The sequence below is a fragment of the Falco naumanni genome, chromosome 3 (genome assembly GCF_017639655.2).
Source record: "Falco naumanni isolate bFalNau1 chromosome 3, bFalNau1.pat, whole genome shotgun sequence".
Classification (NCBI taxonomy): domain Eukaryota; kingdom Metazoa; phylum Chordata; class Aves; order Falconiformes; family Falconidae; genus Falco; species Falco naumanni.
Genome location: NC_054056.1, coordinates 43,763,788 through 43,788,475, shown reverse-complemented (window position 1 = coordinate 43,788,475; position 24,688 = coordinate 43,763,788).

The following is a 24,688-nucleotide window of genomic DNA, read 5'->3' as shown; positions in this document are numbered from 1 at the left end:
GCATTTTGCAAAGGATTTCTGCTAGTTGCTCACTTGTAGTCAAAAACAATAAAAAAAAAAAAAAAAAAAAAAAGGCAAATGGAGCCCTGGCTTGTCTGAGGAAGGAGACTGAATACAGCAAAAGCAATAATCACAGTGGATAAGTCAGAAAAGAAAATTTTTATTTCTAAAAGTATAAATGCAGTTTTATCTGGAATACTGTTTGTACTGGTAGCTACCTCCCCTAATGCTACTGACAGTTTTGGAGAAAGTGAAGCAAATCATTTAAGACGTAATTAGCCTTGTTAAAGGATGTGAATGAGAATAGGCTTACCTATTTTAGAAGGGAGATTAATGAAAGAGGATGCATTAAGGATTATGCAGGGCAATGTAAAAGGTAAACCCCATGCTGAAATATCTTTCTGTTCTGGGCTGTTGATTAGAGGTGCTACTTGTCCACCTGTAGCTAGAACAGCACAATGTGTGAAGGTCAAGAGAAACTGGGAGAATCTCAGACTTCTCAAAGGAAGTTTGGTAACAAACCACCCACAGATTCAAATATGTTTTAATTTCCACCTCTTGAAAGTGGAAAGAGAACCCATGTTATCAACTCAAAGAATGAAAGGAGCACTAAGCAAAACAATGAAGTTAATCACTCTCAAAGCTCCTTTGGACACCCTGAGAACAGAAAGTGAGAGACTGAATCCAGTAATAAACAAGGCAAAGATGCTTTGTTTATGTCTTTTTAGTGAAACATCAAAGAAGGGTGATGTTTAACATGTTAAAAGGAAATGCTGCTTATGCTGTAAGGTTTTAGGTAACTGCACAATCAGATTCATGACCATGGGCTGTTACTAAAGCCAACAAGTTAGCAAGATTCAAATGAGGTGTTGAAAAATGTTTGTACAGATAGGAAAAAAAAAAAAAGAAAAAAATGAAGGGGAAATTCAATATCAAAAGACAGGAGGGAAAACAAAGCAATGTTTGGAAGCACGGTTCAAAACCACTTTTAGATTTAGTACAGCTGTTTGTCAACAGTCTTAAAGATAAATGGCTGTATTTGGAACAGTGTAACCAGATTAAGTCTACCTTGGTAGAGCCAGCTCTCCTGGGGAATGATGCCTGCTCTTCTGGTCAAGTGCTAGAGGACTGAGCATAGGCAGAAGAATGCCAAACCTGTAATGGTGTCTTCCTTGCCTGAGGAGACCAGCCTTCCACATGGGGGTTGATCACAACTCGCAGGAGGCTGGTGTGATACCTTTGTTTTATTTTCCCACCCTGGAAATGTTAGAAGGGGTCAACAGACTGAAACATGAAGTCTCTGATCAATAATTTCTAGGAAGAGATTTTGGGGGCTATTTGGGAAGAATTAGGTTTGTAGTTTTTCCACATGCACCTAGTGCAGGAATTCTTACGTTGACAACAGGTTATTTAGCAGAAAGCTCTTGAAGAAGTTGGATCGTGGACTTGATGTTCTGCACACAGTTCTGGTGTTTCTTAGCTGCTTGCTGTTCTGCATGGAAAGGTACAGGGATCTTTCTGGATCTCAAAAAGAAAGGCATAACAGCAACTAGTATAAAAATAAAATTGCTTTAATAACAAGATAAAATTAGGAAGAGAAATGTAGACAGTGAGTAAATCTTATGTCTTTTCAGATGCTGGGGACCCTACTTTTGGGCAGCATCAGATGAAGCCCTGGTGTACAGCCATGGCACACTGCTCAGATCCCACCCATGGAGAGGTTTGCTCTTGCACCAGTGCTGTAGCTTCTTATATCTAGTCTAAAAAACCGAACCAATTCATCTTGTTTGACAGGTGGAAGTGCTCTCTTTCTCAATGTCCACCAGATCATACTTAGCTACATGTATCTAAGCTGTATCCAGGATCGGTACATATCCAGAACCTTCCAGCATGTTCCCTTTTGTTTTTAAATACCTTGGGGTTATACAGCAGTCACTCGTGCTCCCATCTGGGTATCTCAGGCCTCAGGCACAAGACCCAGTATGGCTAACAAACCTTGCTCAAAGTAGCTTACTCATCAAATACATCTTCCACATGTCTCAAAATACACTGCTTATGTCTACATGATGTTTCTGTTTTGGAGTTTTTACTGCTTTTAGCCACATAGGACTATAGGTTTTGTGCTGCTTCATAAAGTATGTGGATAAATAGGTTATGGAAGGTGAAAATGGCTGATGTTGATGGCTTCCAACAAGGGTTTTGTATTCAAATAAGATTTACAACTGGAGTGTACCACTCAAACATGGACCTATTGAAATACAAATGGATGAAAACTGTAAACTGTTTTTCTTCCTATGTATGTTGTCACTGGCGCTTGTCTTGGGGGCATATCTCTTGTTTCTTCTAACATCTAAACAAAATCCTCTCTCGTTATTGTAGTGGGCTGGCTGGAAGTCACTTCCAGCCACCAGCTCTCAGACAGGAATGGCAGGGAGATAGTTTTCTCTTTCAAGGGAAAAGTGGCTGTGCTGCCGTTTTACTGGAACACAATCGGTAACTGCATGTGCAGAAGCATAGTGAGGCATAAAGCTCTATTGGGAAAAGAGGTGTCTTAAATTATTGACAAGTCCATGAATAAAGGCCCTTTTAAATGGCATTTTGGCATCAATTCTGATGCCCACTATCCTTCATTGTTCTTTGTTTATGGTTCTTCCCTGTATGAAACAGTAACTTGGTGATTGCCAGTTTGGTGCATCTGGTCTTCACTCAAGATAAATGTGTTTTTTTCCCAGATTCGCTATTCTGGGAGAAGATTTCACCTGTACAGAATAGTCGCTTTGCATGGAAGGGTCTCAGGTGATTTCTGAATTTGAATTAGAAATGAAGAGGGGTAAGAAGTAGGCACTGGCTCTGACCATTGGAAGAACAGTGATACTGCTTCCAGTGAATCCAGCAGAGAGCATCTGGTAGACCCAGCTGGACTGCTATGTTGTGCTCAGATGGAGTAGTTTATACTTTGGCACAATCTGCAGTGTTTATTCAGTATGGCATGTAATGATTCGCTACAGTTCCATTACTTATATTGGTATGCTGCAGAGTTTTCATACTATACAGACATTACACACTCCTTTAGGGTCATGTTGATGATTCAGGATCAACATGTAAACTGATCAGAAATTTGAAAAAGGGGGAAAAAAGGGAAGTGAACAATATTCCTGAAAAAATATTTGCAAATTTTGGTGAAAGCTTCTGCAGAGTTGAAAAGGCAACTTAGTTTTCATTTCCATTATAATCTTGGATTCTGTAATGATGCACAGCAGGTAGGAGGATTCTGTACAGATTTCAATAGAAAATGTTCATCTGTACAATAAAGCATATTTTTAAGCGATGGTGCTTTGTATAATGTGATTACCTTCATAAATAAAACTGCTAAATGCCTATTTTGGAAGACATTCAACTTTTAAAGAGGTTGAACAAGATATACTTGTCAATTAAAAGTATGTTTGCAGAAGGCTACATAACAAGAAGGCATGCATGTGTAATTCCCCACAAGGTCTAAATAAAATTATTTTTTAAAAAAATGGAAGATGAAATGAAACAATAGAGAAATCTGTGCATCAGTATACCAGTTTGGCTCCAGAATTGTTATGGTCTATTTGTTGACTCTTAGGGATATTTGAATGACGTTTCACAGTTGCAGTAGGAAAGCTGTTTGATTATGATTTCAGACATTTGATGGCATGGGATCTGAATATCATCTACAGTTCTAGTTCAGCTGGGCCTAAGTCTTCCAGTTTGTTTCCAAAACACTGAATCTGTTGCTGCACTAAATTGAAAGTAGTTTATATTTTAGCATATGAGAGAAAGAACTGTGATTCCAGCATATGTAAAGGTTTTTTTTCTGCACATCAGTTAAGTATCGTAATACTTACCTGTTATCTATCAGCAAAGTATGCACACAGTAATTTATGAAGCAATTTATAATTAATTAGGAGGACCTGTACTGTATACTAAATGTGAAAAAGAAGCGAAGATTGGAAAGAAGGAATTGCCTCAATATGCAGCATTCTGTTTTTAGTTTTATAGTTCGTATCCATCACTTGATGAAACTAAAAAAGACCAGCTTCTTCAGAGGTTCTATTCTGTAACTGACAGAAGTGGTTTTTTTCTCCAAATTGTTGATATATTTAATCTGCAATTTAGAAATTAAAGATAACTACAGCTCTAAGTCCTACTTACATGATGATTTATTTCCACTGCTGTCTTGTTCTTCATAGTAACTTTGCCACCCTACCCCAGCTGTCTGCTTTTCCTGCTCCCATACTGAATGCCTACCATGCTCCCAGTTAGCTGCTGATTGCCTATCCCTCCTTTTGCTTTGTCCTTAACATAATCTCATTACTGACATTTTAGGTTTTGGGTGTAATTTTCTTTGGCGATCATTGGGTTGTGTCAGTATAAGAATTTTCACTGATCCTCTTGCCCCTTCAGTCCAATTTCCTTTTGTTCTTTTTTAGTCCCCTAATGTACAGTTTTGCATTTTTGCTTTAAGTTGTCCCAGCTGGTGTGGTCTTTCCCAACTTCAGGCTATTTTTCTGTTCAATATGTTGTTCACTTTTCTGGCTTGATGTTTGGAGCACTCCTCAGACTCTAATTTTACTCTTCCTGCACAGATTCCAGCAGCTTTCATCATGTCTTATGGTTCTTGTCTTCCATCTCCATTGTTCATTCCTTTTGTGATATTTAGTCAGTACAGTAGCAATACAAAGGTGTTAAAATTGTTTGATGTTGAAAGTCCACAGGTGTATCAGTAGGCTACTGCGGCTTAATGACATATCTTTAAATACCTTATTAATCAGTTGGCATAAATAAATTAAAGGATCCCTGTAGAGGTAAGATGAGTTAGCTGAGAAGATACTTCCTGTTTCAGTTTCACATTTTTCACTCAAAAATATGCTTGCTTTGGGAATGGTGAGGAGTGCCTAAATTTTTCTCCTTCCTTTGCTTGTTGAGTAGTGGTGTAGAGAATTGGAAAAGCCAGCACTGATTCTAGATGTCATTGTTTTCAGTGTGGTGAAAAGGAGTCTTTGCTTTGCTCTTATCATCTGCCACTGCAATTGGAAATTACGCCTTTTAAAAATACACCTGTTCAGCCTCAATATGTGACTAACTGAAGCCTCCTTCTATTAGTTTGTTACTATTTTTTTGCATGTTTGACCACGTCCTCCCTTTTGCCTTCTCTGCATCAGTTCACTTTTCTGTCCTTTATAAGGTCTCTAAGTTTGGAAACTCCCTCCTCTAAAACACAAAATTTTAACAAAGGGAAGAGTATAACATCAAGAACTAGACAACCCTTTTGAATTTAACATCTGTGAATTGTATATAAAATGTGTTCAGGAAGAGAGAAACTAGCAAGATGTCTTACTTTTCACCTGGGTATTTTTCATGTACATATGGGCTTCTTTTCTGAAATAGTGGAAGAGAGTAGAGCAGACATTGGGAGGGTGAAGAGGTTCTGCACACAGATTCTAGCACCTTACAAATGTTGCTAAGACCTAGCCAGTCACAGCCAAGGGCCCAAATTTGTCTTCTAGCATGATAAAGGGTAGCATAATAAAAGGGTAGAATAATAAAATAGCATCCCATTAATGGCATAAAATAAGGCAGCTTTTAGCTGCCGCATGTCCTTTTTCACTAATTGCATTTCATTAGCAAACCCATGAGTTGGGTTAGTCCCTTCGCTAATAGCCATCTCTCTTATGATGAATACTGAGTCTCAGAGCTCTGAAGCTGCAACAACTACTCAACTCCATGCAGTAGTCTGCTGCACGAGTGAACAGTGTCTTGCATCTGGAAGATTTTCCTGCCACGAGCATAGCATCAGATAGTTCAAAAAATGGGTAACAGGAGATATTAGATCACTTTTTTAGGCAGTACAGCTGTGAAACATGCACTGACTATGTCTGATAGCATAAAAACCCAGTTTGATTTTATTTTTTCTTTCCAAAAGACCTAGTGTTATATATCAAATTATTTCTTAGTGCTTTGTTTAATCAGCTTTATTAAGAAAATGACTGAAGCAGGTTTGCTGCATGGGTAATGAGAATGCAAACTAAATGAATACAAATAGATTTAATTTGAGGAATTACAAAGCAAGTATTTGATCAAATGGAAAAACTGTAATGTTGAGGTTTTGCAGCACATGAGCTGCACAGAAGCAGTGATGTGTTCCACGCCTCACTGAAAAGATCTAGGTTCAAAATCTAGGGTAAAACTACAGCATTGGATTGTAACTCTTTGGACTTGCTGATTTCTAAGAACTCAAAAGACAACTGTAGTGTAGAGGGAAAATTAAGTCTTCTACGTTTTGGAAACTTTTGCTGGGCTGCAGTGAGGTTCCATAGAAAGATACCCAAGGTCTGTCCATCCCATCAAGTGTTCTCGTACACAAAGCCATGCCACCTGTATACAGCTCTGTAGCCCTATTAGGGTAGCACCAAACCCAAGGTAATAACCATGGGCGTAATTAGCTGAAGTGCAGTGTGGTAGAGGTAGAACTGTACTGCTGCTGGCTCTGGACTTAATGTGACTTTTCTTTCCTTTTGCTCCTTTATCACTACAGTCAATAAACTTTCTCCCTTTTTTTTTTTTTTTTTTTTTTTTTTTCCTGAAAGGGAAACTGGTTAGTGGCCCTCTCGTGTTTCTCAAGGAGAGCTTTGTGTTTGTACCTGTAGGTGGAGCTCCAAACTCATGTTCTACTAAGACAGCGGCACTACTGTTAAAGTACAAGCAAACCGAAAAGGAAAAACCTTAAAAGGCCACTTCCAAACACAATATCCAAATTGTAAAATTTTACAGAAGGGATGCTTAAAATTTTATCGCAGACAGCTTTAAGTTTTTGAAACAAAAAGAACCGCTAGCAGTTTTATGGTTAAAAAAATCACGTTGTTTGTTTCCTTTAGTCCCTCAGTCATTGCAGTGGAAGCCATTTCTTCCTGTTCAGACACCTTATGTAGTCTTAAAAGATTTTAAATCTTACTCAGGAAAAGATATTTTTTCCTTCTTTCTAATGGCTGCTTTATTATGAATATTTACTGTATTAAAGATGAAGCTATGACTGGCTTCCTGATAAAAGGATGTGTCTGGGATCAGTTTTTGCCTATGGAACCAGTAAGATTTTCTGCTGTGAAATGTTATAGGTGTAGCAGACATCAAAGCCTGGCTGGACCCTTTGCATTATAGTCAATCGTTCAGGACGAAGTAATTTCAGAATCACTGTGGTCCCAGCGAGCTCTGTGAACTACCTCAGGCTCGATGCAGGGATTTGAATTCTGTCATAAGAAGAACTAATGCAACCGTGCTGTAGAATGGCTATTGTTAGTCATTCCTGTGATTAACTTAATTGTTTCTTTCTGTGAGGACTGGGAGAGTTAGAATGTTTTTATGCTGAGAGAACTGTGTTTGGGTCATAATATGGGAGTTTTCAGGTGATTCCTCACCTATGTCTGTTGCAGGTGTTCACTGAATACTTCTGTGGCCTTTTTTTGTTTGTTTGTTTGTTTTATTTTATTCTTCTTTAATTGGAGGAAATAAAAAGAGATCTCTCTCCCTAACGGGTGTTGCTGGAAGAACAGTAATTTTGCCTTGTGTGTTTTCCAGTGACATTGTGTTTTCCATTCAATTATGACACAAATGCTGCAGTTGAAAGAAATCCTCTCTCTATACTGACCTTATCCATTCTTCTCCAGAGAGGTAATGGTGAAAAGTATCTGAAAGTGTCCTTGGAGGAATGGAGGTGAGTAAATCGATGGTATTCATGAAGACGACCAACAGAACACTCCAGGTATGGACTCAACAGTGTAGTCTCTGTAGTACTGTGCAGAGAGATGCATTATTGGCTCCTTTGATGTATTGTCAGTCTATTTACATGTTATTTTATAAAACAAACCAATTATAAACATAAACAAATATAAAACAATTTCTTCTGGGACAAATGGATTTTTAAGAACAGGCAGAGGATGTACTCTGAAGCAATCAGATTTCGTTTTGTGGTGCCTTTTATAGACTGTTGATATTTTCCATTGACTGAATTATGCTGTCAAAAACCTGCATTCTTCTCAGAATCTGTTCAGATGATAACTCTTAACTACTGCTTATGACCCATTTCTATTTATTGAGACAATGAGATTGTTCAATGTCAGTTTTCATCAATTAGGAAAGAGCAAAATGGCTGGAAGTGAAAAAAAAAAAAAAAAAAACAAACCTCTACAACTGTTCATGTTCTGTCATGTGTCTTGCCTCTACATATGAGCTAAAGGTTTAAGGTTTAATCAAAACCCTCTGTGATAAACCTTTTAACCCCTACCTTGTGGATGAGGGCTCCTTGCCTTTGCATCTGTCCTGAAGTCAAGAAAACAGCTTCAGTTTGCAGAAATTGTAGAGTTGCCTGGAGATTAGAGAGATGACTAACAAAATACATAAGGGAAAGTTAAGAGCTTGAAATGTTGAGACTGGAAAGACAATTGATCACTTGACTTTTCACAAAGAGGAAGAGTGGGTAAGATGTTGTCAGAAGATACAAAAAAAATCCCACTACTCTCTCTAACATTACAGTTTTATTTACAGTGCTTGTTCCAGTCTTTTGAACATCTGAAATAGTTTTGACGGGCACTAAGATTTCCTGAATGTCAATATGACATAAATTGACAGTATAGTGAACAAAACCTAGACTCCTAAAATAAATAAATAAATAAAAAAACCAAAAAAGGTATCAAAAGCAGCTTCTTATGAAATCAGTGGCTAGTCTGGTTGCAGTGTGATATTTATTTTCACAGGTATGCAGGCTTGTTGCTGACATGGTTTGGACATTAAAGAAAAAAAATAACACCATGGTGCCATTAGTGGCTTTTTGATTTTGTGGATTTTTGGTACTCCATATATATAAAATGCACAGAAATGTGTATTTAATGTTGAATTGACATAGGCAAAAACTTTCCATGATGTGTGTCTGCCTGAAGCTGTAATTTTAGGGAAGGTTTTGACCAAAACATTTCTGGTACTAGCATGGAGACTAGGAGTAGCGCTTGCCAACTCAGTGTTTTATTTTCTTCTCCCTTTTTTCTTATCCTGTTTTTGTCTTTAAGGCGTTCTTTTGTACCATCCTACACTTCAGAAGGAAATAAAAACCCCAAGGCTTCTTGTACTTTTAGGCAGAAGATATAATATCTTCCCTTTTGTCACCTCTGGGCCACACATTAACTGGTTCTATCTTTACTTTCCTCTGGTCTAAAGTTCCGGGTGCAAAGCCTTATGGTTGTTTTTAAAACCATGCTGCCCCCTAGATACAAGATTCACCTAGTCTGTCTACTTCACCGAATTCTAATTTCAGTCTGTATTTTACATTAAAGATACAGATTTTAGGGATTTGTGACCTATGCTAAAATCCTAGAGACTGATTAGGACTTTTCTAATCTGTTCATGTTCATTTGTAGCTTTTCAGAAGGGCTGGGACAGGCAAATAGATCATGCCAATGTGTTTCACGCTGATAATGCCTGGAAGCAAATGAATGCTCTGGGTGCAAAGCCATGTCAAATCTGTCTTATGGGACTGATGCTAGACTGTTAAAATGCCACTTTTATTCTTCCCCTACAGAATGGATGTTTCTGAGGCACTTTGGGTAATGGATATATTGATATATGGATAACTTGTGGAAAAAGAGCAGCAGCTCCAGAACTGCCATAAAATCAAAAGGAGGGGGGAGGGGGGGAACAGTGAGGAGATCCAGGGAATCAAGCATACAAATCAGATGGAAAAAAAAATATAATTAATGGAAATGTATTAAAAGCATATTGGAGATTTTCTTGCTCTCAAAAAATATTCCCTTAGTTTCAAAGTACATGATAGAGTGTTTACAGGAATATTCATTCTGAATGTTTTTCCCCAAAAGCAGTTATAAACCCCAAGATTACACAGTATAGCCACTTTTCTTTTTCAATTACTTTTTTTGACCAAATTCAACTAAGTGACATGGTAGTGATATTCTGCAGACTACCTGTAAGAGTAAGCTTAAAGTGTATGATTTTGACTGTATGGTATTGGTTATGTTGTAGGAACAGAAATTGAAGGGTTTTTTCCCTCTCAATCTCTAATTATTGGGTATTGTAGTTTGTCAGTGCTGCTTCTTGAGAAAGTGAGATTCTGTTATTGGCTTGACATGTTTTGAATTGAACACTTAACTGTGGTTATTGTTCATGTTCATTTGCATTGTGGTATAGTTCCATGTACACCTTCCTAATGTGCTTGGCCCATAGCAATGATTAAAAGAAAAAAAAAAAAAGTTGATTAAAAGTCACAAAGTTAACAGCAAAACAGTTAAGAAACTATTCCGAAGTCCATAGAGGTCACCCAAAAGACTCTCATTCAGCACAGCTGTCACTGCATTATGCACCATCAAAATAAATACTCATTAAAATAATTTCCTTTTTAGAATTCCTAATTCTATGATGTAACAATTATGAAAAAAATCCTGGAAAACTTAGTAAATATGCAGTTCCTTTAGGAAATTTATGAACTGGTCTTTAAGATTCTATAGCAAGGAGACAGCTTATTTGCTATTCACCTCTACAGTCTGTAAAATAGTCACTAATGTAACCCTGTCCAAGGGTCTAAACGCTATGAAATTCTGTGAAATGTATTTATTTGTTATATGCTTAATATAAGATGACAGTCATTTTTGCTGATACCTTCCTGTTAAAACCTGTAGCCATAGACCATTGTTTTCTAATGACAAAAGTAATTAGCACTAAGACATGTTAATGTTTTTGCTATCAGGTAATGATGTCTTCATTAATGCACGGCTCTAATCTCTGAAATAACTTTGTCAGTAGCTGCTGGTGGAAGGAATGCTTAGGGAGGAGGGAATGCTTTGATGTACCAACTGTCCAAACTCATTAACTGCATGAACTCAATCCTGTCTATTTGATGGTGAAGCTACATCACAGGTCTTTGAAGGCCAGGCTTCAATTCCCATGAATTTGCAGTAGAAACTCTCAGTCATATCTGTTTCCGTCTTGTATGTGCATGCATTTGTTGAATTCAAATGCCATATAGCTGATCAGTGAAGGTTTATCCAAATATATAAGGATTATAGAAACTAATGTGCTAGAAGAAATCTTTGATTTCTGAATTGAATTTTCTGTCAGCACCTTGTCTTTGCAGTGGACTGAATCAGAGTGTTATATTGTGGGCCCTGAGACAAGAAAATTAAATCTGGTTAGGATCCCAAACGGCATAGAAAAACTTTCTTTTTTTTTTTTTTAAATACATTTTAATTTTCCAGGATTCTAATGGAGACTGGGATGAGAATTTTGAGGGATCTGGAGAAACAACTGCTGTTGTCAACGTACCAGTGGCTTTAGCAAGTTGATATTGTTTATGACTTATAAATAAATACATGTGTGAGGATGTAGGTGTGTGTTTGTCCTGAAGTGAACTAACATTTTGCTGAAAATTCTGTGGCTAGGAAAGCAACAGTATCCTGTCAATTGTAATATAAATAAGCCTATAAATCATATGCTATTAATTCCATAGCTGACAGAGGGAAATAAACCCGGGAAATCCTCATGTAACCAGTTTTGCTATTATTTATTTAGATCTTTTTGTTTGGTTGTTTTAGGGTCCTTCTATACTTTTACTTCTTTTCCTATTTAACTTCCAGCTTTTAGCCATTCTGCTGCAAACTCTAATTGTACTTGAAACACTAAAATAAGAGGGATTTTTTATCTGCAGTTGCCTACATAGTAGACATTTGCTAAGCTGGAGCTACATGACAGAATCTTTAGCTGTGGGAATTTGTTTTATAAATAAAATAGTCACAGCTTGCTATTTATAAATAACCACATTTCTGTTTCTGATGCTTAAACTGAGTAGGTTTTGTAGATAACTTTTTGATTGGAATGTGAAAAAATATGTATTGGCTCCTAATAACTGTATAGGTTTTGAGTGTTTCATCAGATGTATGGTCTTCTAAAAGAATATCTTAAGGTGAAAGCAACAGCTTTTTGGTTTGGTGTTGAGGTTTTTTGTCCATCTGCAGCCTCCCTGCCTTAAGTAAGGGAATGGTTGGATATTGAAGTATTCTGTCCTTCCACCCTCTGGGCCTAAATGCTTTCCACTCAAAGCTGTGAAGAAAACACAACCTGAAAGCTTAACATAGAAGGCCAAAAAGTAGAAACAGCTTGCCAGGAAACAGATGTAGGTGTGAAGCTTTTTTGTGTATTTTTCTAATAGTAACATCTTTCTTAGCTAGTTTCCTTGTAGTTGTATGGAAAACCAGTGATCTGTCATTGTTTTTGCTCATGGAAGTGAATGCTACCACTTATTCCAGTGGATGCCAGACTGTTGTTTTCCTCTCATATTGTCAAGTGAGGCATATATCACTTTAAAAATTACTCTGTTATCTTTAATGCAAATCTACTGTTGCTTTTCAAAGATTGGGGTGTTCTAAGACTATCCACCTGTGGGTACCTGTAAAAATACTTATGGATTGGTTAAAATATTATCGCTAACTCTTGATAATGTGCTAGTTCCCTGTTCAGAAATATTGATTTATGAACAGTTGTTATGAACACTAAAACAGTGTTTTAGTACTGATGGTTATTGGTTTTGCCATCTGGCTGTAGAAGAACACTCAGTTTTCTGAAAAGTGGGGTAAGCTTCTATTGTTTCTCTTTCATAGCAACATCACCATTTTAATATTTCTCTAATGAAATAGCAAAATGTGTCCTTATATCTCAGCTATAGAGAAATGGAATCCTGTGTGTTCTTTCCTGTACCTTGTATAGGTAGTATTTCCAGATGGTGTTGAGTCCATTTCAGTTCTTCATACTTTGGAGTGTCACTTGGACTTGAGCAAGTAAATGCACAGGAAATGGAGATTTTTGATAGCTTAAATAGTTCACTGGGAAGGTAATGAGGGCCGATGTCTACAGCAATTTTACACTGGATTGGGAGATTTTTCCCTGATTTATGACCTTCCCTACCTCTAAAAATTAATAATGATACCTGGGTCACGGTGGAGTTAGTGTGACCTACTGGGGCATTCCATTTTAAGGCAAAATATGAAGTCAGTCACACTGGAACTTTGAAATTCTGGTTTTACAACTGTCTTCGTGGCTAGTAAGTACTATGAGGATAAGAATAACTAAAAGTGTGTTGTGGTAAAAGTGATTAAGACAGGTTATATGTCATGTTTATTAATATGCCATGGAGGGAGTGAGAATAGGCATAAAGATGAGATAAAGCAGAAACCCAGTCTGGAGGAGGAATTATGCCAGGTTTGTGCTTTAGTAATTGTCATGAAGCACCTCTTGCACTTTGTGGACTTCCTTTAAAATGTGGGTTTATTGGGTGAAAGTTTCATATGAAAAAAAGCTTCTTTCTGATTAGTTCACTCTTATAAAGTTAAAATTGTGTTGTCCCTTGAAATAACTCGAGCTGGGGGTTAGGGCTTAATACCATGTAGAAACTCACTAAGACGTTTGCACTTAGTCTGCTGAGAATTCTTTCATCAGTTTCACAATGTTCTAACCTTATAAAAAATATTTTTTTTATGGCTTGTTGACTAATTCACAGTTGAGAGAGACTCCTTAAAATACAGATTCCAGGATCATTAGATCATTTATGGGCCGTACTTTTGTTCAATGGAATCAGTGGGAAAAATCATGCTGTTCTATGCAACATTATCAATCCATTGGAAAAGGCTTTTGTCATGTAAAGGACTGTAGTTTAAAACAACAGAGACAATCTGCACTATGTATTCAGCACACGAATTGTTTTCCCTGTCTTGGAAAATGATAATTATTATATGAAAATAGAAGAGTGAATGAGAAAAAAAGATTTCTGGGAAAACTGGGAGAAGTCGTCAGTAACTTAAAAGTGTAATTACATTGAATGATTTGCCATCAGTTCCTGATCTCCATATAGATTTCTCACAGGGTTTTTTTGTTTTTTGTTTTTTGTTTTTTTCTGCAAGTATTGTGTTTGACTGGCAAACAAAGAACAGTTCTGTCATTTTTGTCCTTTGAAAGCTTTTTACCTTTAGAGATAAACAATGCACTCCGTACAACACTGTTGTGTGTTGTGCTATGCAGGTTTTTTTTAAAGTTCTTCCATATGGCAAAGATTGACTAAGTTTCATGAAAGGCTCTCTTTCTTTTGGGAAGCTTGTCAGTTATATTTTTCTTAATCAGTCATAGGCTTTTGGTCTGCCCCTTGCTTCACTGTTGCACATGGACTTAAACATTTGTAGTTCTCTGAACAGAGCCAAATTTATTTTGCCAATGTATTATTAGCCAAAATTATTATTAGGCAAATGCTCAATGGTATGTACATCTTTTTTACTCTTTGTGGCTACAGAAGCATATGCTGGCCCAATTCCTTGTGAAATTCTATTGCAAATTGCCATTTTCATCTGGGGAATGACCTTTCTTCCTGTGTTATTTTTTACTAATCTTGTGTGGTGTTAGTTAGAAAAGAAACCAAAGAGAGTGAAGTCCTGCTCCTATTTAATCCAATATTTTCCTGTAATTTAGAGAATTTTAACCCAGAGGATAATTTCATGAAGTCTAAGATTAATTATTTTGTGTCTTGCCCTGGAGCAAATGTGGTGGTGTTTGTGGTCTGTGATTAGGTGATCTAAAGTTTCTGAATGGAAGGAATGCCAGCAGAGAGCCGTTAAAATCTGAAGAGATTACAGGGTGATGTTTGTTTTTTTTTTTCAAGTCAGGTTGTAGTGGTTTGACCCTGGATGAATGACAGGTGCCCATCAATACCACTCTATCACTCGCCTCCTCAACTGAACAAGGGAGAGAAAATATAATGAAAGGCTTGTGGATCAAGATAAGGTCAGGGAGATCATTCAGCAATTACTGTCATGGGCAAGACAGACTCAACTTGGGGTAAATTAGTTTAATTGAAAACACCACCTTCACCACAACCCTCTGTTCTTCCCAGGCTTAGCTTAATTCCCTACTTTTCTATGTCCTCCCCCTGAGCAGCAGAGTGGGATGGGGAATGGGGGTTATGGTCAGCTCATCTCATGTTGTCTCTGCCGCTCCTTCCCCCTCAGGGTGAGGGCTTCTCACACTCTTACCCTGCTCCAGTCTGGGGTCCCTCCCACGGGAGACAGTCTTCCATTAATTTCTCCAATGTGGGTCCTTCCCACAGGCTGCAGTTCTTCATGAACTGCTCCAGTGTGGGTCCCTCCCATGGCGTGCAGTCTTTCAGGAACAGACTTCTCCGGTGTGGGTCCCACACGGGGTCATGAGTCCTGCCAGTAAACCTGTTTCAGTGTGGGCTTCCCAAGGAGTCACAGCCGCCTTTGGGCATCCCTGCTTTGGCAGGGGTCCTCCATGGGCTGCAGGTGGATATCTGTTCCACCATTAACTCCATGGGCTGCAGGGGCACAGCCTGCCTCACTGTAGTCTTCACCATGGACTGCATGGGGATCTCTGTTACAGTGTCTGAAGCACCTCCTCCTGCTCCTTCTTCACTGACCTGGGTCTCTGCAGAGTTGTTGCTCTCACATATTCTTACTCTTCTCTCCTGCTGGCACAGAATTTTTTTTCTACCTTTTTTTTTTTTTTTCCCTCTCTCCTTAATATGTTATCCTAGAGGCGCTACCACTGTTGGGCTCAGCCTTGGCCAGTGGCAGGTCCACTTGTAGCTGGCCGGCACTGACTCCATCCTACATCGGGGAAGCTTCTAGCATCTTCTCACAGAAGCCACCCCTGTAGTCCCCCCTCTACCAAAACCTCGCCACGCAAACCCACTACACAATTCTAAATTTTAAAGTAAACTCTAAATCTTTCCTCACTTTTAGAAGAAGCAGAAGATACCTAGCAATGACTACAGAGATCCAGGCCAAATGGATCCAGGCTGCTTAACAGGCTTCTCACTTCATTTTCTGTGATCAGTTCACACAAAATAACAACAGGATGCATGAGCATCTTGGCATACTTGATTTTTGAGGCAATGGCAACGCTTTTGAAATCTTGAATTTCTTTTGTTCTAGAGCCCTTGTGGAAATTTGTATATCACTTCCGTCATACGGATCTTTCTGAATAGCTTTGCCTTTTGTAAGAGCTGAATCTGCAGTTCTTCATTGAATTACTATTGCTCATTTTTAAAAGTACAAATCTGGCTGAGCAACAACTGATAGTATACTGTTTTGTGTATAAAGGGTATTGAGAAAGCACTACTTTTCAGAAAAGCTTGTCCACAAGCTTTGTAAAAATAAAAATGTTTGCAAGGTATTGTGAACAAGGGAGCAAAAAGGGATAGGAATGCACTGAGCCTAAACTGCTACATGGAAATTGCTAATTGACGGGGGGAGACCAATCCATCAGCCCAGTAGAGATGAGGCAGCTCCATGTCCCCAGGTCCAACTAGTAGCAAGGCTGAGAATGTATTTCATAGACATAAACATACATATACACTACGTACATGCATGCAATACTCTTCCCCTGTATCTCATAATGTGTCCCATACCTCTAGGCAGTATCCTTCTCAGTCCAAAAGGCACTGCAGAGAGCTGTCTCCCCTTGGCTCATCTTAGGTTTCACACCTGGATGCTAGGACTGGTGGCTTTCCTGGGAGAGCCCTTTGGCAGGGTTGATACCTTTAAATAGAGTGTCCATTTAATTTGGATTCCTGACTGCGCTTGTTCTTCTGTGCATGTCTGGGTTTGTGGAGGTGAACCATTGATGAGCTGATGGTGTCACATTGATGATGTGACAGGCCTAGGAGGAGCCAGGGCAGGGTATTATCCAGGCTCCCCCACCTGCCAGTGTCCCTCTGTGCTCCTCTCTGTGTGTACAGGTGAGCTTTTTATCACATAACATAACACTAAGATGTTCAGGAAATAATTTTTTGCTGCTGATCACCAATACTAGCCTAGAACATAACACCAGTACTAGTCTAGAACATATGTGACAAGACTATCAATGACAAACAAGCTATGCAGTGTACTGCCAAATTATTTTCTGCCGTGTTGTGTAGTGTGAGCAAAAATACTGTGGTATTCTGCTGTCAGTATTGTGTTGATATGAGCCTGTCTGTTGTTAAGTTAAAAGTTGGATATAGGTGTGGGCAGTTCACACTGTAATTGCTGATGGCAGTTTGTTAGCTAATGAAGCAAACAGAGCTGACCTTCAGGTCCTCTACTGGAAAGCCTACTTTTCCATAATGGGCATAATCCACAGGTTTTTGATATCAGGGGAAATAATCCCATTGACCTATAGTGAGCTGGAGCACACCTGTTACGTGTATAAGGACCCCTGAGACTTGATTTTACAAACTGAGCTCTTGCTGATGCTTGACTGAGGCTTAAATATAAACTTGCCTCTTGTTTGGCCTGTGATACACTTGAGTATACTAACTTTAAAGTTTTAATTCTATAGAGACCTTGGCATCGTTCTCAATCAAGGCAGTGTAGCTGGTTGGGCTGTGGGTGTGGGTTGCCTAGTTTCTTTGGCCAGCTTGCATTTATTATTTCATGTTGAGCTATTCCATTCACCTTTTGATGCCATTGTTTCTTTCCTCTTTCTTGATCTGCCTGCTTTCTTTAGCTTGAAAGGCTCCCAGGAGCTGAGGCTGTTACGAGTTTGTATAGCAATATCTCTCCCAAAAAGCTACTAGTATCTACTTAGATTGTAAAGGATTAGTTTAATGTAAATAATAAAAATAATATAAACTGGACAAGTGCCTTATTACAAATGCCTTTATCTTTGAATATAATTTATGTATAGGATTACTACAATTTTGTGGTGTTAGTGTTTGTTGCCTGTATTGTTATGTATACCTTTGTTTTTCTCTAGCAAGGAGAGACAGAAAAGAGAGGTTCTGTCAATGCACCTATCTCTCTGTAATGTGATCACCAGGCTCATCTTTTAGAAAAACTCAATAGTAGCATTATTTCAATTTTTCCCCCCTTTCAGCCAGACAGTCCTAGTAACAGTTATCTTCTAGGAAAGGGGTAAATGGTTTAAGCATGACCTGAAACTCTTCCTGTAAACATTTCTGGCTGACTGAAGTAGAAAGCAGGAGGGATGATAATCCAAGTGGTTGTGCATGTTCTATGCATGCATAGACACACAATCTGTCATTTGATCAGCCCTGTGCAGACTCCTCTACTTCTAATTTAAGGCACATGAATGAAAAGAGAGAGATATTACTGGAAAAAACAACAATCCAAAACAAAACAAAAAACAACCACACCAAAGAAACAACTTTTCTTTTAAAACCTGCTTACAGGCACCATGACACTGCACAGATGACATGCTTTCCCCTGGGTGCCCAATGTACTTGCTACTGCTACTGCTGGAGTAGCTGTAGCATCCCTGGACCAGGGTACATATCACTGCTTAGTCCTTATGGCTGAGCCAGTGTCTCTGCCAGGAGATGGCAGGGACTCATCCTCCATTCTTGTGATTAAGATGGATAAGTGTCTGAGTGAACCTCCAAGGCAAGTTGATAATGTATAGAAAAAGGAAGTTAGTAGCATTAATTAGACTTAATGAGCATGAAATCAAGAGGAGAAACTGTTGTAGCAGCAGATAAATACTTACAGCTGATCCTCTAATGGACAACATGACTGGAAGACATACATGATGGCTTTCTCTGTGTACAGCCTCAGTGCTTACTAAGATCCACATATTATACCTCACAGTTGTACCACATGCAACACCGCAGTGCTTTTGTTAGTCTACCACGTAGAGAGTCACCGGAGATTTATTTAATATGCCTGACAATTAAATATTTTTAGATATTTTTTGCAGCCTTTTCCTGGTTTCCAAATGCTCAAACCCATTGATTTTAGTATGCGTGGACAACTGTATAGTTGTATTTGCTGGTTCTGCTGACATTTTAGAAAACAGTATCTGTTGGGGTTTTTTTCTTACTGCTTTACACTAAAAGAGATTATTAATACTTCATTAATCAACTGTTCAAAGTGTGATTGCTCCTGAATAGCTCTCAAAATCTGGCTTTTTGCTACTTACTTTCATTAGTGCTTAATTAACAGAGGGAGATGAAAACTAAAATCTTCAGCCCACTCAAGGATGCTATACTGCTTTTCAGAAGAGGGATTCAGTACAAGGTTTTGCAAGTGAGTTACAAAAATGCTGTAAATTCAGGCCAACATTTTTTGTATAGACTAGAAATACCACTCCTTTGTGACAAAAGGAAGAGTGGTAAAACTGGGCCATCACTTTAATTTGTAATCTAGAAGTTTGCCGGATGTAGAAACAATAGCAAATGCCCAAGAAAACTTAGTAGATTTGGAAGCAAGGATTGCCCAGTTAAAATATTCTATGTATGCCCGGTCTTCTCAGCTAATATATGACTGCTCTGACTTTCTTTTTGGTGTGGCATGGTCTACTTAATGCAATACCATATAAAAGATAAAAATACTTGTGCAAAAGAAACTTGTGAGTGATGCATTTTCCTGGGCATCTTGCTTTGTTGCTGGTATTTGTTGGCAAGTAGTTCAAAAGAGCCAGGCCTTGTGTGACAAACGTACTATCCTTAAATAGTTGACATCATATTACAGTTACCCTTATTTGTCTTCTCTGTAATCAGTATCTCAGGGTTTGACAGCTCATATGATTTTCTGTAATAGAATTAAAGGAATTTAGGAAAAAAACCCAAGGACTTAACATAAATGTCCTATGGAGGAGTTGGCTGTCATAATCTTAATGACTTAAAAGGATCAGAATTTGTTTTCCTACTTCCGGATTGTTGATTGGTTTAGTGCCTGATCCAAATTTAGTCAGTAACTCGAAAATTGTAAGTTGCTGTGCTTGTCCAGCTAAGTGACTGGGCATCATGGTCCTAATTGCTTATGGAAGAATATATGGTCTTAAGGTTCCATGGAAATAACAAATGTTATGGATTGAGGTGAAATGAGACTCAGAAAGATAATGAAAGAGCTGCCTATGATGCATCTGGGTTATAGACTTAGAACTATATTCACCCACATTTTAAGTTTGAAAAGAAGGATCTTTACAAAGGATGTGTAAACAAGGTGGACACATGAACTACTGGAAACAAGTACTGTTTTGGATTTTAGAAGAAAATAGGAGAACAGCTCAGTAAATCACTTTGAATTTTAGATCCTTGAATTACTTCAAGAATGAAATAATGTTTGAGATCAGCATCTGGCATCTAGCTTGCTTAATGTATTTTATACTTATTACCTTCTGAAAGAAGACATCTACCTACGATGTGTAGTTTAAAACTACAAGAACACAATTAAGGTATTTGAGATACCAATGCTGGAGTTTGTGCATAAATTATAAGGTGTCAGCCTATTGTGGAGGTAATGATTTACATATGTTTCCTGATTGTTCTTCAGCAAAAAAGTTTCGTTACCTCTGATGCAACATACATGTATGTATTTTTCTGAATAATTTTGTTCATACAGCATCACCATAGTGACTGAAGTCCCTGTACATCACTAAATAGAGTGGAATTGAGGTAAAATTTGTATCAAACTAATTACAGACTAGTTAGTCACACAGTTTATTTCCCATAAATGGAGTTTTCATTATCCTGCTTGGTTACATCACTGATATTCCTCAGTCTTTTTAATACACGTCATTTCTTTAAGTATGAGGGAACAATATTTTTGTCATGATTTTCATAGTTGCTTGTCATTATGTAACTGTTTAGTTTAATGAAGAAAATGATAAGTACTGTATTTAAAAATATTACCAGACATCAGTATATGCATGTGTGTTTAGGACTGACTTTTGTGTTCTTGCTCCAGACATTTAAGTTAAAATAAGCACTTGGGTTTCAAATACTTGAACACTTTTCTGTGGATGCAAATGAGAGAATGTTCTTAAATGTGGCTTGTTAGTGTATTTTATGCAAAGGTTGCTTTTTTTTTTTTCTTTTTCTGCTCTGTAGGTGTATACACATATTTTCCCCCCTTCCCATAGTCTTCTGAGAATTACCTTAGCAAGTGCTCTACTGTGATGCTAATAGTCAAAGATTTCTTGGTCCTGTTCTGGTTCCCATTAGTCAATATTCTACTGTTTTAGATACACGTTTAGGAGCGAATGTCTGTGAAAAACTGTAAAGTATCAGACTGTAATAAAATTTACAATGAGCATACAATAGCCTGACTGCAAATAACTCCATCAATTTTGGGGAGGAAACTGAAGATAATCTTAGCTTAAAACATCAGATCTGATTAGCGCCTCAGATCACTGGTTCTGTAGGTGGTTAACTTCCTTGAAATCTGTGATAATTAGGTGTGAAAACATCTTTCAAGATTTAGCCTGAAATTTGGCAGAGCTGATTCTCCAATGGTAACCTGGCACGTGCATTAGCTGTATGCACAAGCATGTGCCCCCCCCGCTCCCTGTAGTTCTGTTAGGCCAGCTTTTTTGTTGTAAGTAACAGGAAATCTCCAGGGAGGGTCGTTTTTGAGAAAGCTGAAGACGCTGGAGAAACGGGCTGACAGGAACCTCATGAAGTTTGACAAGGGGAAGTGCAAAAAGTCCTGCACTTGGGGGGGAACAACCCCAGGCACCAGTACATGCTGCGGCTGGAGAGCCCCTTTGCAGAAAATGACCTGGCGTCCCTAGTGAACACCAGGTGGAACATGAGCCAGTATCATGCCCTTGCCTCAGGTGTGGCTGATGATATCTTGGGCTGCCTCAGGCAAAACATTGCTAGCAGGTCAAGCAAGATGATACTTCCCCTTTATTCAACACTGGTGAGGCCACACCTGGAGTGCCGGGTCCAGTTCTGGGCTTCTCAGTAAAAGAGAGGCATGGACATACTGGACAGAGTGCACAGAAGGTCCATGGAGATGACTGTCATGGTTTAACCCTAGGTGGCAACCAAGTACCACACAGCCACTTACTCTGTCCCTGCTCCTCGACCCCAGCAGGATGGGGAGGAATACTGGTTGAGGTAAGAACAAGTTAATAATTAAATTATAATAATGATAATAGCAACAATTGTAATCAAAAGGTGACAGAAGGGGAGGGGAATAAAATCCAAAGGGAAGGGAGAAAAAGAAGCCGTACACAACACAACCACTCACTGACCGATACCCAGCCAGTCCCCAAGCAGCAATCAGCAGCTCCCTGCTAACTCCCCCCCAGTTTATATACTGAGCATGACATTCTATGGAATGTGTCCAATATCCCTTTGGCTAGTTCAGGTCACCTGTCCTGGCTGTGCCCCCTCCCAGTTTCTTGTGCCCCTCCAGCCCTCTCACTGGCAGGGCCCAAGAACCTGTAAAGTCCTTGACTTAGTATATACATTACCCAGCAACAACTAAAACATCACTGTGCTATCAACATTGTTTACATACTAAATCCGAAACACAGCATTATGCCAGCTACTGAGAAGAAAATTAACTCTATCCCAGCTGAAACGGGGAGAATGATTAAGGGACTAAAGCACATAACATATGAGGAAAGGCTAAGAGAGCTGGGACTGTTTGGCTTGGAGAAGAGAAGGCTCAGGGGAATCTTTTCAACAGATATAAATATCTGAAGGGAGGGAGCAAGGTGGATGGAGCTAGACTGTTTTCAGTGGTACCCAGTGACAGGACCAGAGGCAAAGGGCACAAGCTGAAACACGGGAGGCTCTATCTGAACATCAGGAAACACTTTTTCACTGAGAGGATGACTGAGCACTGGCACAGGTTTCTTGGGGGTGTTGCAGAGAGGCTCTATCTGAACATCAGGAAACACTTTTTCACTGAGAGGATGACTGAGCACTGGCACAGGTTTCTTGGGGGTGTTGCAGAGTCTCCATCCTTCCAGATATTCCAGAGCCATCTGGATATGGTCCTGGACAACTGGCCTTAGGTGCTTGAGCAGGAGTTTGGAGCATATGGCCTCCAGAGGTCCCTTGCAGCCTCAACTCTTCTGTGATTTTGTGAAAATTCAAGTAGAATCCATTAGCTGTTTATTTTTGAGAGACTTGCTGCCTCTTCACAAATTCCCCAGTCAGTAACCTGTATTAGTGGTGCTATGGACCAGATGATCTTTTTGAGCTTCCTGTGTGATTTTTATTTTCTGAGATTTTTATGATTTAAAGCTGTATAGCTATTGGGAATGACTGACATGAATAAAGCAACCATATGTCATGGTTGTAGAAGAAACAAATGTTTTTAAAGTCACTGGAGGTCAGAAGATATAGCAATAAGCGCACTTGGGCTAGCCCTTTCTCACTTATAATGACTTGAACATATTTTTTTGTATATAATTGATACTGGGAGGTTTTATGCAAAATTTAATCAGTCAGGCTTTGCCAGCTTTCAAAAACAGCCCTGTGGAACAATATTTATGTGATATTAAACCACTAGGAGTTACCAGAAAGGCTAATTAAAACAAAAATATTTGCTAGTTTAAAGCTATATTACATTTTTAGATTTCATTCATGTCTGAGTAGTTAAATATATGTATAGAGGAACATCAAAACAACAACCTGTGTATATGTGTATATATTATATTTATTTAACTTGTGCAGTGTATTGTGAACCAGAATTAATTTGAGGTGTGCATTTTTTGTAAATAAAGGATGAAGTATGTGGACCAAACAGGATCACAGGTAATTAAACATGTACTGCTTGTCTTGTTTATCCTCAGTGCCACAAATTATTCCATATCAGCTGATAAAGGTTGGAATATGGTTCATTATGTAAGTTTGTTTCAACCAACCACTTTAAAATACAAATTTAATTTTCACATAGCTCAGTAGCATTAACACTCTTATTACAGAATGGGAGTACATACTTTGCAAAAGATAACAAAGGGCTATTGTAATTAATCTATGGCATTTAATGTATGACTTCCGATCCTCAGAATACTCCTGGTTATTTTACAGGATGAGATGTTTTTATTGGCTTAGAGATGGACAATAGGAAGACCAATCTCTGCGCTGTGGACAGGAGCAGAAATCGTGATGGATTGTCTGGCAAGATGCATTTGGCTTTCTGGGGTAAATATACCTGTAACTGCCAAATAATTCCTTTCCTTACGATGTAAATGTGTCATTCAGTAAACCATATATTCCCATCAAGCATTTTCATTTTGCAGTAGACTAAAAGCTTTATGTTTGGTGAAGAAAAATGAGCTTATTCTTAAACATCTTTCCCATAATCAATAACAGGGCTGTAAAAATAATATAAGTAAAAAGCTGCCTGTAATTTATTTTTATTTGTGTGCGTTTTACTTAAAAAAACCCAACAAAACCCAACAACAACAACAAAAAATCCCCACAAACACAAAACAAAAAACCCCTTATGTGGCTACAAAAGATTGCTCAGGTAAGGGTTGGTGTGTATATCTCTATAAATCCAAAAAGCTTCTGAACTCTTCACTGCCCAGAGGAATGCAGCTTTTGATGGAAAACCTGGTAAGTTTTACATTTAGAATGTGAAGACGGTGAGGTCAAAAAGAAGTCATGGTGACTTACCTGGCAGGGGCTTTGTCTGTTTCTCAGAACACATGCTGATATCCTGTTTTGAACCCTTTTCGTAGAAGCATTAGAAGTAAAGTAAGCACTGCATATAGTAGTCATGCTTTTATTGAAGTAAATGCTGTATGGATGAAACAGAACAAGGTCTTAAAAAGATTAGTCAGGATGAGTTTGGTACAATGCTCTGGGTGATGGCTGTGTTTGTGTTGAGAAAGGAATGTACTCTGAATAATTAGAAAA